The following is an 11761-nucleotide window of genomic DNA, read 5'->3' as shown; positions in this document are numbered from 1 at the left end:
AAAACTGTATTTCAGAACTGCTGACAGTTTGTCCACAAAAATTTTTTTTTAATTCAGCTTGCTATATCAAAGAAGAAAACTTTTATGATAGGTTATACATGTGCTTTTCTGAATTAATAACTTGTCAACAAACTTGTCCTCTAGGTGATGTAACTAACAGATAAAAAGTAGCATAAAGTGTCTTAGGTTATTGCTCTGTAAGCTCCTTTTAGGGCTTGTGGTTTGAGTTATTACATAAACTGATGCAGACAATGTACTAGCTCTATGATATAATGCTTTAAAACAGGTATTGCGATGCCATGGGTATTGATTCCCCTTTTTTTCTTTACTGATATTTTACTGATTATCAAAGTGAGAATGGTTAAATTCCAGTACCTATGAATGTGAGCTTATTTGGAAACAGGGTCTTTTTGTCGATAATCAAGTTAAGATGAAGTCATTAAAGTGGGCCTTGATTCAATATGACTGTGTCCTTATAAAAAGGGGGAATTTGGACACAGAGACAGACACGCATAGAGAGAAGGTGAGGTGATGACAGGGATAATACCATCTACAAGCCAAGGAACACCTTAGGATAATAGCATTTCGGAGGAAAGGTTTGGAAGAAATTTTTCCCCCATAGCCATCAGAAGGAACCAATTCTACCAACATATTGATTTCAGATTTCTAACCTCCAGAACTATGAGACTACATTTCTGTTGTTAAAACCAACTATGACACTTTGTTATGGCAGCCCCAGGAAGCTAATACATGTGGGTTCTTTAATTTTTTAAAATCTTTTGTACCTAAGTGGTTATCCATAATTATTTCAGTAATCTTGTACAATGCAATCATGTAATATTTGGTTTTAATACTGTTTTCTGATAGATGCGCCACGGCTTTAGTAGGGACCGTTCGTCTCGACGGGTCTGAGCCTCGCCAGCCCCTCCCCCAGGAGACCGTTGCAGTCGGCCAGCCCCTGCTCTTTGGTAACCATGTGTGACCGAAAGGCCGTGATCAAAAATGCCGATATGTCGGAAGAGATGCAACAGGACTCGGTGGAGTGTGCGACTCAGGCATTGGAGAAGTATAATATAGAGAAGGACATTGCGGCCCATATCAAGAAGGAGTTTGACAAGAAGTACAACCCCACCTGGCACTGCATCGTGGGGAGGAACTTCGGTAGTTATGTGACATGAAGCCAAACACTTCATCTACTTCTACCTGGGCCAAGTGGCCATTCTCCTGTTCAAATCTGGTTAAAAGCATGGACTGTGCCACACACCCAGTGATCCATCCAAAAACAAGGACTGTAGCCTAAATTCCAAATACCACAGACTGAAATCTTCAGCCTTGCCAAAGGGAACACCTCGATCTTTATTGTGTTGCTTTGTACAGGGCATACTCTGTACTAGTTTGTTGTGGTTATAAAGCAATTAGCAAAACAAAACAACAAAAAAAAATAGGCCATGACCCTGAAGATGAAGAGGCTTCTATGCTGTCCAGGCAGCCCACACCTCAGGAAGACTAGGCACGGATTTCCCACATAACCAAGTGACTGTGGTTATAAAGCAATTAGCAAAACAGCTTACATTTGTATTTATTTTCTATTCCATACCTCTCTGCCCCGTGTTTTTTCTCTTCAAAATCCATTCCTTTAAAGAAATAAATGTGCTGGAGAAAAAAAAATACTGTTTTCTTTTCCAGATTTTTAGTGGTTTTCAATCAATATCCCTAGTTTTAAATGGATTTCTATGTGACGCAGAATGTTCCTAAGTTTCTACTCGTTAGAGTTCAGTTTCTTTTGCTTTAAAATACTACCTACCATTGTTTGAAATTTTTGCACACAGAGGATTTTTCTCCTTCTCTGGGCATTTATTACTGTTAGGAACATCATTTTCTTTTGTTTACCAGCATAGAACCTGAATAACAAGAAGAATGGTTCTGGAAAGTTTCCTTTCATACACAATTATTTTGAAGATGTCTGGAGAGAGAATATAAACATGTATTTTTCAGGTGAATCCATAGGGGATGGTATCTGGTAGTTTTCCATGGGGAGAAAGGCCTGAGAAATTGACCTCACCCAGCGTGATGCCAAGCCAGAAGATATATCATTTCTATCGCAGGGTTTTTCAAAAAAAGCAAAACCCTCAACCACACAGCATGAGTTCTGTAATACCAGTTCTGCTGGTGGCACACAAAGTGACTCTGGGAAGGAAATTTCTTACTCTTAGAATAATTGTAAACCATCTGCTAAGGCGATCTTTGGAGAGCACCTAATTGTGACTTTAAAGTATATATCACAGTGTAAAATTGCATATACACTACATTTACAAACATGGACACAGTGAGAAAAAATTCCAACAGACTAGCAGTAGTGACATTGGAGTGGGAAATTTTATTTTTCTTCTTTTTATTTTCTAAATTACTTAATATATACTATAATCAAATTGAAAATAGTACATAATTAAAATACCTTATAAGGATCAGCTCTGGTGTGTAATTTACATAGTATCTTCCCTTTTTAGCTTGACTAACCAGATATGTTTGGGCCTTGATCAATCACAATTGCCAAACCCATCATGCCTATGGGGATGAGCCATCCTTGCAGGGGACAATTGACTTCCAGGCCTGGTGTAAACTGAGCAAAGGACTGACAAGGCAATGCCTGGTTTTACTGCTGGTCTATGGGTTTTATTGTCTGGGTTCAAAACGGACTGACTAAAAGCAACTTAAAAACCGAATTCTGTATACCATAATGGTTATGCGTTGCAAGATAAATTTTTGATTAACATAAATTTAAAATTTAGAAGTACTCTGCTTGGGCATACAGCCTCTCAAAATAGCTTAAGAATGTATATTTTAACAATTTTCTCACAAAACTAGTTATCTTGATTGAAGCTACTGAGACAGATGGGTGTAGTTACAGCAATCAAGACCAAGAAGGAAACAATCTTTAGCTGGTGGTTGTGTTGTGAAATTTTATTTCGTGGGTTTTTTGTTTGTTTTGCATGGGTGAGTGTGTTTTTAGTGTTAAGCCCTAGGCAGAAATACCTTGGAGTGACAATAACGAGAGGGAAACTAATAATGAGAGTTAGTAGGTGTGAGCATTCTATTATTTCTTTTTCTAAACTTTCACTCTTATTTTCAGTTCAAACCTTTGGCAGTTGAAAACACCATTATAGGAAAAGGCAGGTTTTATACTGATGTTGTTTATATATGTATGTGTGTGTGTAAGATGAGCAGGTGGTGGTCCGCTATATTAAACTAACATTTCTCCCTAATGTGAGAAAAGCAAGGGATCATAGCAATTAAACACTATTTTTTTCACAAAACTAATTGTAATTATTTTTGAAGGATTTCTATTAAACTAGATGGGAAAAAGTGGTGGAAAATTAAGGACACAGGTGGCATTGAAACTATTCTTTACTGAGCACCTACGGTATGCTAGGAACTGGGCTGCCTGCTTATATATATTATCTCGTTTATTCTCACAACATTACTCCAAGGTGTATTTTGTTGTCTCTGCATCGCTGGTAAGGAAATTGAGATAAGGCAATCGTGTTCATTTAAAAAAATCTGTTAGTTAAGGTAACGCCAGCTGCTGTAACAGATAACCCCTGTGATTTCAGGGACAAAGTTGATTTCTCATTGTGTAACAAATCAGTGTAGGCGCTCCTGGTCAGTTTGTCTACTTGCAGTGATTCCGTGACCCAGATTTATCTCCTCTGTGGTCCAGTCACCTCCTACAGCCTCGGAGTCCTCTGCAGTCATCTGGCGTCGAGGGAAAGAGAGGACAGAGAAGACGAAAATTCTTCTCAAATACTTTTGCCCAAGAGTGACACATAGCGCTTGGGTTCGTATTCTTTAGATGGGACTTGGAATATGCAACATGAACATGGCTACCTGGGTGCAAGGTGGGGACAGGGTAGCAGTTGGGGACTATAGTTCCTAATGGGTAGACACATTGCAATGGCAACTCACTGAGTTGAGAGGAAGCTTGAGAGGAAGCTCAAAAGTTGGTAGACAGAAAATTGTCTCTGTCTCACCCGTTCACTAATATGGCATTACCCACACAGTAAGTATGCATCTGTGGTTTTCATTTCACTATAACGTTAACACTGTTAGATGAAATTCCTACTAGATGTAAGGGTCAGATATTGACATGTTATTCTACATTGTGATAACAGAATGCTTTTAATTCAATTAAAGTGGTAGTTTATGATTTGCTATTGAAGTAGGCGCAATTAGAGGGTATGTTTGCCTAGAATAACTGACTGTGATTTTTACTGGATAGTTAGATAATTTCTTCTAGGGTTTCTCATGGTTTTGGCAAAATTTGCCTCTGTAAGGGGCAGTTTTAAGGACTACCAGAAATACATGCCAAAATTTTCTGTTGAAGACATTAAAGTGGGCATTTGGATTTATCCAGTTTGCAGTTTAAGATGGTGCAAGTGGGAGGTGGTGGTACAGTGCCCGTGTTAGCCATTCCTCCCACACGACTTTGAGCTTGGGGGTGTCTTAAATTGTGTGAAATCTGAGTGTTTGTATTGAGGGTCATTTTCAGTACTTTTGCCTTACTCAAATTTTTACCAAAATCCAAGGGCATACAACCACATCCTGATCTTGATGTAACTATGGCTAGGGATTGGGAAGTCGGGTTGTATGTTTTATGTGTCCTAAGTTTTGTCTTGGAGCACAGTCACTCAAAGACACATACTGTTAATGGTGGGTAGGTTTCCAATTTAGTCCACCAACGCCCCTTCACTCTTTACCCCAAAAAGAAGAACCAAAATAAACCATTATACACATAACATGGCTGAAATGTAATACTATACAACTGGGTTGAGTGGGGTAGCTTGGGAACCATTTTTAGCTACTATCATTTCTATTGGTGAACCCGTTTCAAAAATATGGCTTTGATTTACCAGCTTTCCATACATAAAGTTATAGAACAACAAGTCAATAAAAATTATATACCAGTCAATAGAAGAGAGACAAAAATACTTTCATACAAACTTTCAGTATTAGAAGGAATTTCATAGGTTTTCAAGGTTCAACGATTTCAGTTTATAGATAAGAAAACTGAGGCCCAAGGAGGTAAAGGACATGACCCTGGTCACATAATAAATGGAAGCAGACTAGGCTTTATATCTTAGTATAAACCTAGTTCACTTTCTATTGGTTTCATGCCATGCAAACGTTCTGAAAATGCAGACTGGCAGGATGAAGGTCACAATGTAGTTAGTTGTCATCTGATCTAGGGTCATTCTGAAAAGAAGTTCAAATACAGCTGACGAAATATTGACATATGAATCTTATTTCAACAAATATTCGTTGAATGCCTACTATTTTTTCTTTTAGGTAGTATTTGCTTTTAATCTCCCTATTATATGCTAAGAGCTCTCCCATCCATTATCACATACTAACTTATTTTGAGGTTAGTTGTTGTATCATTTTCAGTTCACGTGAATCACTTAGTCAAAGCAATCAAACAGATTGTGTGGGTTCAAGACCTAGCCAGGCTTCTGGGAACTTCCAAACAGTAAAGTGTTTGCTGTACTGCTGATAAACATAGACCTCTGTCATACTTTGCACTCGTTTTCACAATCATGGCAATGGCAAATTAATAGGAAAATAATAATGGTGAACAGTGAGTTGGTTTTAAAACATGGCAAAAATTTCCTTGACACTCATCCCATTGTGATATGGGTTCAGTTACCTCCTCCTCTTGACCTTGGGGAGTGGTCTTATGACTACTTTGACCAATAACGTATAGAGGCAATGATGCTATGTTACTTCAGAGGATAGGTTATATAACTTTTGCCTTGTTTGCTAGAGTGCTATCTCTTTGAGCCCTGTGCTGCCATAAAAGAAACCAACTACTCGGAGGCTGCCACACTATGAAAGATACCTAAGTCACATGGAGAGACCACGTGGAGACAGTTCAGCTGACACCAGCCTTCACATCGTTCCAGCCCAGGAACAAGATAAGTGAGTGTAGAAGCTTCCAGATGATTCTATCCCTTAGTTGGTTGAGTCACCCCCTATCATTTTTGTCTTCCCAGCTGAGTTCCCAGACAATGGAATAGAGATAAGTCACTGTCATCAAATGCTGTCTGGATTACCGAACCACAGAACGCATAAGCTTAATGAAAGTGTTAATTTCTTAAACGACTAAATTTTGGGATGACACTTTATGCAGCAGTGGATAACTGGAACAGATTAGAAGCTGAGGAATTGGCAGTCAGTTGATTGGGATAGGTTTTATTTCTGGAGGAGAAAAACAGAATAACTTATCCTAGTCAATTTAAAGAAGTCTAATAATAGTTTTCTTTCTCACTCTAAAAAGCTAATTTTTTAGACTTCCCTTATATTAGCAGAGTATGTCAATCAGAAAAACAAATAGATTGCAAACAAATGTCAGCACAGAAAAGCTGACTTTCCATGGCAGCTGAGACAATGTCTTGTTTTTAAACTTCACACTGAAAGCAAAACAACCTTGCAGCCAACCCATATAGTCTTGAATTGATTTATACACTGTTTCTTTGCTTTTAATTGATCTTTTTTTCTATAAATAAATTCTTTCTGATTTGAATGTTTATGTTTCCTGATTTCTTGATCTTTTCCCCAGAGAATCTGAATAATCATAGCAAAAATTCTGTACAGTATTTTATATGAAGAAGCATTTTGACTGATTCCATTGATTAAAAAATGTATATGGATATATTTCCTATTATAATGTTTCAAAATTTTCTTAGTGGTCTTATAGTAGATTACCATTTAAAAAAATCTCTTCAATTCTGTTCAGCTACGAAACTACCTTTGGACACCTGAAGTGTGTCGGGTACAGTCTAAGTCCTGAAATAATAAATTAATACAATATTTTTGACATTGAATATCAAATATGAGCCAGTTAAAATGTAAAATTAAATAACTTTGATTTCTTCTGACACATAGTTTAGAAAGGAGATATAAGAATTTCAGTGGTACGTGAATAAGAAGATCCTTTGTACACTGGCTGATCCTTGAATTCAGACTTGAAAATGAAGGTACATGTATAAGTGTATTGTCTGTCTAAATTGTTAGATACCAGTAATTTAAAAATCACTTACCTTTAATTTTCTCTCTATTAAAAGTTTGTATTTGGTGCGAAGTAATAGATTCTCTTTATATAATACACTACATTCCCCATAATAGAATACTTTTTATGACTCCAGAAATATTTATTCTCCTGAAAAAAAAATGAGGATTTGATGAGTTTATGAATATTTGAATATTTTGACTATTACACTTGCAAATATTCACCCTGGTATACTTGTAGCTAAATGTTCTGAACTACTATGATCCTTGAATGGAAAATGTTTAGGTGAGAAGGAAATTTTGGGTTGACAGAAGAGTGAAGTTTGCTTTAGAAATGAAATTATTATTTGAGCTCTCATGTCCACAAAGCTCTTCTGCCCTCTGATATTTTATCGTTTTTATTTATGGAATCATCAGAGTACTCAGCTACAAATCTTGTACTGCAAAACCATTTCTAGTACGAAGATTACTTTTTGAGATTCAGCAACGAAATCTAAAAAGTCAAAAGGGAAAAAGAAGTGTACCCTGGTGTCTGCATACATATATGTGTACTGAACTTCGGTTTTTCTCTTGGAATCTCACTGGATGTTGTGATGGGCAGTATTCTAAGATGGCCCTCCAAATCCTCCCTGCCACTGTGTACATACCCTTCAAAATCTCCAGGATTATGAAGCTGATGAATTTTTCTCCTTTGCTTAGGTTGTTTTATGGCACAATCAATGATTATCTGGATGGTCTGGACTGGGTGTCACCTGTTGAGGAAGGTGGCCACCTCGATGAACTGAGGGGAGTGGCCCCAGCTAACCGCCAGCAAGGAAGTGGGGACCTCGGTCCCTCAACCTGCAGTCCTTCATTTCTGCCAACAAGAGTGGGCTTGGAAGCAGATTTTCCCCCCAGAACCTCCAGATGAGAACTCACCCCATCAGTTTCAGCTTCAAGCAGAGAACCCAGTCACACCATGCTAGGTTTTTCTACAGAACTGTGTATTGTTTTACAGCTCTGAGTTTATGGTAATTTGTTAAGCAGCACTAGAAAATGAAAACAGGTATGTATTTATTAAGGATCACTCTCTTTAGCTTTCAGCTCTTAAGTCCACCCGCCAATGCTGCTTTAGTTGTTGGTTTTTCTTGTCTTTGAAGGGAGCAGGATTTGGCACAGTGAGAAGCAGAATCACAGTAAATCTCTCCACCCAGTCATGTCAGTATGTGGGGTGATCCCTCAGCAGACTGAAAAAAACTCATTAAATTCTCTTCTTCATTATGGTCTGTAGGATTGAGTTCTGTGAAACTGTTATAATGAACACTTGCTTGCTGTCTTTATTGCAATCTAAGCATTTAGAATAATTTGGTGGAAAGTTCCTCTGAGGTTCTTGAAACAGAATTTTGAGTAAAAGATAATCTGGGGGGCTTCCCTGGTGGCGCAGTGGTTGAGAGTCCGCCTGCCGATGCAGGGGACGCGGGTTCGTGCCCCGGTCCGGGAGGATCCCACGTGCCGCGGAGCGGCTGGGCCCGTGAGCCATGGCCGCTGCGCCTGCGCGTCCGGAGCCTGTGCCCCGCGACGGGAGAGGCCACAGCAGTGAGAGGCCTGTGTACCGGAAAAAAAAAAAAAAAAAGCCTGTTTCCAAGTGACAGACACACTCAAGTGAAATCATATGCTCATGGATTTATATCAGTGTTTGGTAGTACCCATATGTGTAAAAAGATGTTCCCAGAGATGAAACACATAAAAGCTAAGCAATTTTAATCATCGGAAATACTAACTCTGAAAGCCCTATGCCAAATGATATCCTCCCCCAAAAGAATTCCATTCTTCTGATTAGTAAAAATTGTACCCTATTATTATTATTGCCTTTTTATTTTTGTCAATAAAAATGTGAGAATTCCTTTTCTTTCTTGATACCAAGTACCTGCATCATGTCCTTGATTTTGCTACTTGTTCTACAAAGCCTAAAATACTAACCAGCTGGCCCTTTACAGGAGAAGTGTGCCAACTCTGTGTAGAGGACTGTCTTTGATCTGAAACCTGCAGGCCTCTTCAGTCTAGTCTAACACCATTTCTACCTTGCCCACCTCACTGCAGCCACAATGGTCTTCCTACAGTTTATCAAAGCTCTCCCTTGTTTCAGGGCCATGGCAAATGCTCCGTCTTTGCTCTGCTAACCTTTATGCATCCTACTGGGCTCAGTTTAAATGTCATTTCCTCAAAGAAGCCTCCTGTGAGCTCTTCCCTCCCTGCCAGCTGAGTTTGGTTCACCTCTTCTAATTGCTTTGCAGCCCCTTCAGTGTCCTTCCTAGCATGTAAGAAAAATTCAAGTAGGTATTTTTTATACTAATGTTTGTTTGATTTCTGGGTTACCCACTTAGCTGTACACTTCATGCCAGCATGGAGTACGTCTACATCATTCAGTGATATGTCCTCACCGCTACATAATTAGCAATTCTAATTTTGTGCACAGCTTGGATCTCATCATTGTTGAAAATCTGTTGGATGAATGTTGTGAGAGCCTATGGCTGAAAAAGCAAGAGTGACTCTTGTCATAGCAAATGTCAGGAATATTTCACCAGAGCGACTTGTAAGGGTAGCCACTGGTAAAGTCTACGTGTTTGTTTTATATATGCATAATAATCACAATGATTTATATCTAACTTTACCTGGTGGCTAGTTGAGAAACTAGAGTGAAAAAAAGAATAAATTTTAAATGAAGTATCTTCAGACTTTATTCATAGTTTATTGCTGATTTTATTGATTTTATTGTACCAAGAATTGGGAGACCATCTGGCAAGTTCTGACGGGCTGCTGAAGGGCCACTGGTTTCAACAAAGCAAGAAGTTAACTTGAAGATTAGTTAAAACCATCTTTTTCCTAGGCTTTATCCATACCAGTTGAATTACAGAACATCTGTAGATAAACAGACCCTCATTTTGGGATCAAACATCTTCCAACTTTGCCAGATATCATTATCTGTAATCATGAATCACAAACACTTTTTTTTGGTAAGGCAAGTAGCATGATTCCTGAACTTATATGAAATAGGGGGGTTTCACTTTCCTCAGCCCAGAGCTGGCCAGTTCATGGTTACTATAAAATATCTGTGCACGAGTATATGTGTCTATATGTGTTACTGAATGAAACTTCCAGTTTAACTAACCTGCAGAAAGTGGAACTTCAAGTCTACCAGCATCTTTCCCTAATGTAGTACCGTTAACACTTGCAGGACCAGCACACAAGTCAAAAAGAGGTCCACGTCCCACGTGTCTATATATTTAAAGTTATACATCATGCTAAAATATATTAAATAAACTGTGTTCTCTCCCCCGACCTTGACAACTTTGTCAAGGTCGGGGGAGAGAACACAGTTTATTTAATATATTTTAGCATGATGTATTGACAAAGTTGTCAAGGTCGGGGGAGAGAACACAGTTTATTTAATACAAATTTATTTATATATAAATTTAATTAATAGTTTATTTAATATAAATAAACTGTTTATTTAATATAAATAGCTTATTTAATATAAACAGTTTATTTAATATAAATAAACAGTTTATTTAATATAAATAAACAATCAAACAATCAACAATCTTCATCACAATCAAGAAGATAAAGTTCCAATTTAGAATCCTTGGGCTCCTTAATTTTCTTCATGGAACATGGCAGTGTAGGGAAGCCATTCTCTTCCCAGCCCTCACTCCATCCTCCAATGTGGGTAACGTACGCCTGCGTGTGTGGATACAGAAGTTTGCATGCCCCCCAATAATCCACACCCCAGCAAATCACCAATCCTTGACCACTCCTGCCAAGCACGGGAGTGTACTCACCTGAGGTGCAGTCTGTCCTTGAGAGGATGAACCTGAAGTTGCAGAAGCTCGTGCAGCCCCTGGAAGGGGACTCCGAGCCTCTTGGACAGAGCATTTCAGAGTCCTAGATAGCCTGGGACAGGGAGCACATGTTTTCTATAAAGGGCCAGATAGGAAATAGTTTAGGCTTTGTGAGCCATCTAGTCTCTGTTGCAGCTACTCAGCTTTGCTGTCGTAGCATGAAAGCAGCCATGGACAATACATCAATGAATCGACATGGCTGTGTTCCAATAACACTTTATTTCAAAACAAAGTTTAGGGACTTCCCGGGTGGCGCAGTGGTTAAGAATCCTCCTGTCAATGCAGGGGACACGGGTTCGAGCCCTGGTCCGGGAAGATCCCACATGCCGCGGAGCAACTAAGCCCATGCGCCACAGCTACTGAGCCCGCGTGCCACAACTACTGAAACCCACACACCTAGAGACCATGCTCCACAACAAGAGAAGCCTCCGTTCACCGCAACTAGAGAAAGCCCATGCGCAGCAACGAAGACCCAAAGTAGCCATAAATTAATTAAAAAACAAAAACAAAGTTTATTTGTAAACACATGGAGTTCCAGGAAGCAGCTTTTGTGTAACCTCTTTAGAGCCTTGACACTGGCTGGGACGGCAGGTAAAAGCCAAGTGGATCATGGAGTTCCCCTGGAAAATCTCCCTAACTAGAATCTCTAGTTGGGGCAGGGTCCATGTGCCCTAGTTTGCCACTCTCTAGTTGAAAAGAAAGAGATGCGAGTGCCAAGGGCAGGAAAACATGTCTACATTGATTTGTAACAGGGAACCAAGAAAATGAAGAGGTGGGCAAAAAAGGGGAACATGACATTAGCAATAAGAAATGGTGCAGCT

At 39.0% G+C, this 11761-nt stretch overlaps 1 pseudogene; it reads left to right on the top strand.

Annotated features, from left to right (window-relative positions):
* Positions 1–869: 869 nt before the first annotated feature.
* LOC102993488 (dynein light chain 1, cytoplasmic-like) lies at positions 870–1340 on the top strand (annotated as a pseudogene).
* Positions 1341–11761: the final 10421 nt, after the last annotated feature.

The sequence above is a fragment of the Physeter macrocephalus genome, chromosome 8, assembly GCF_002837175.3.
Source record: "Physeter macrocephalus isolate SW-GA chromosome 8, ASM283717v5, whole genome shotgun sequence".
Lineage (NCBI taxonomy): Eukaryota > Metazoa > Chordata > Mammalia > Artiodactyla > Physeteridae > Physeter > Physeter macrocephalus.
The sequence above is the reverse complement of the archived record's forward strand: the minus strand, read 5'-3'. Positions and strand labels throughout refer to the sequence as shown.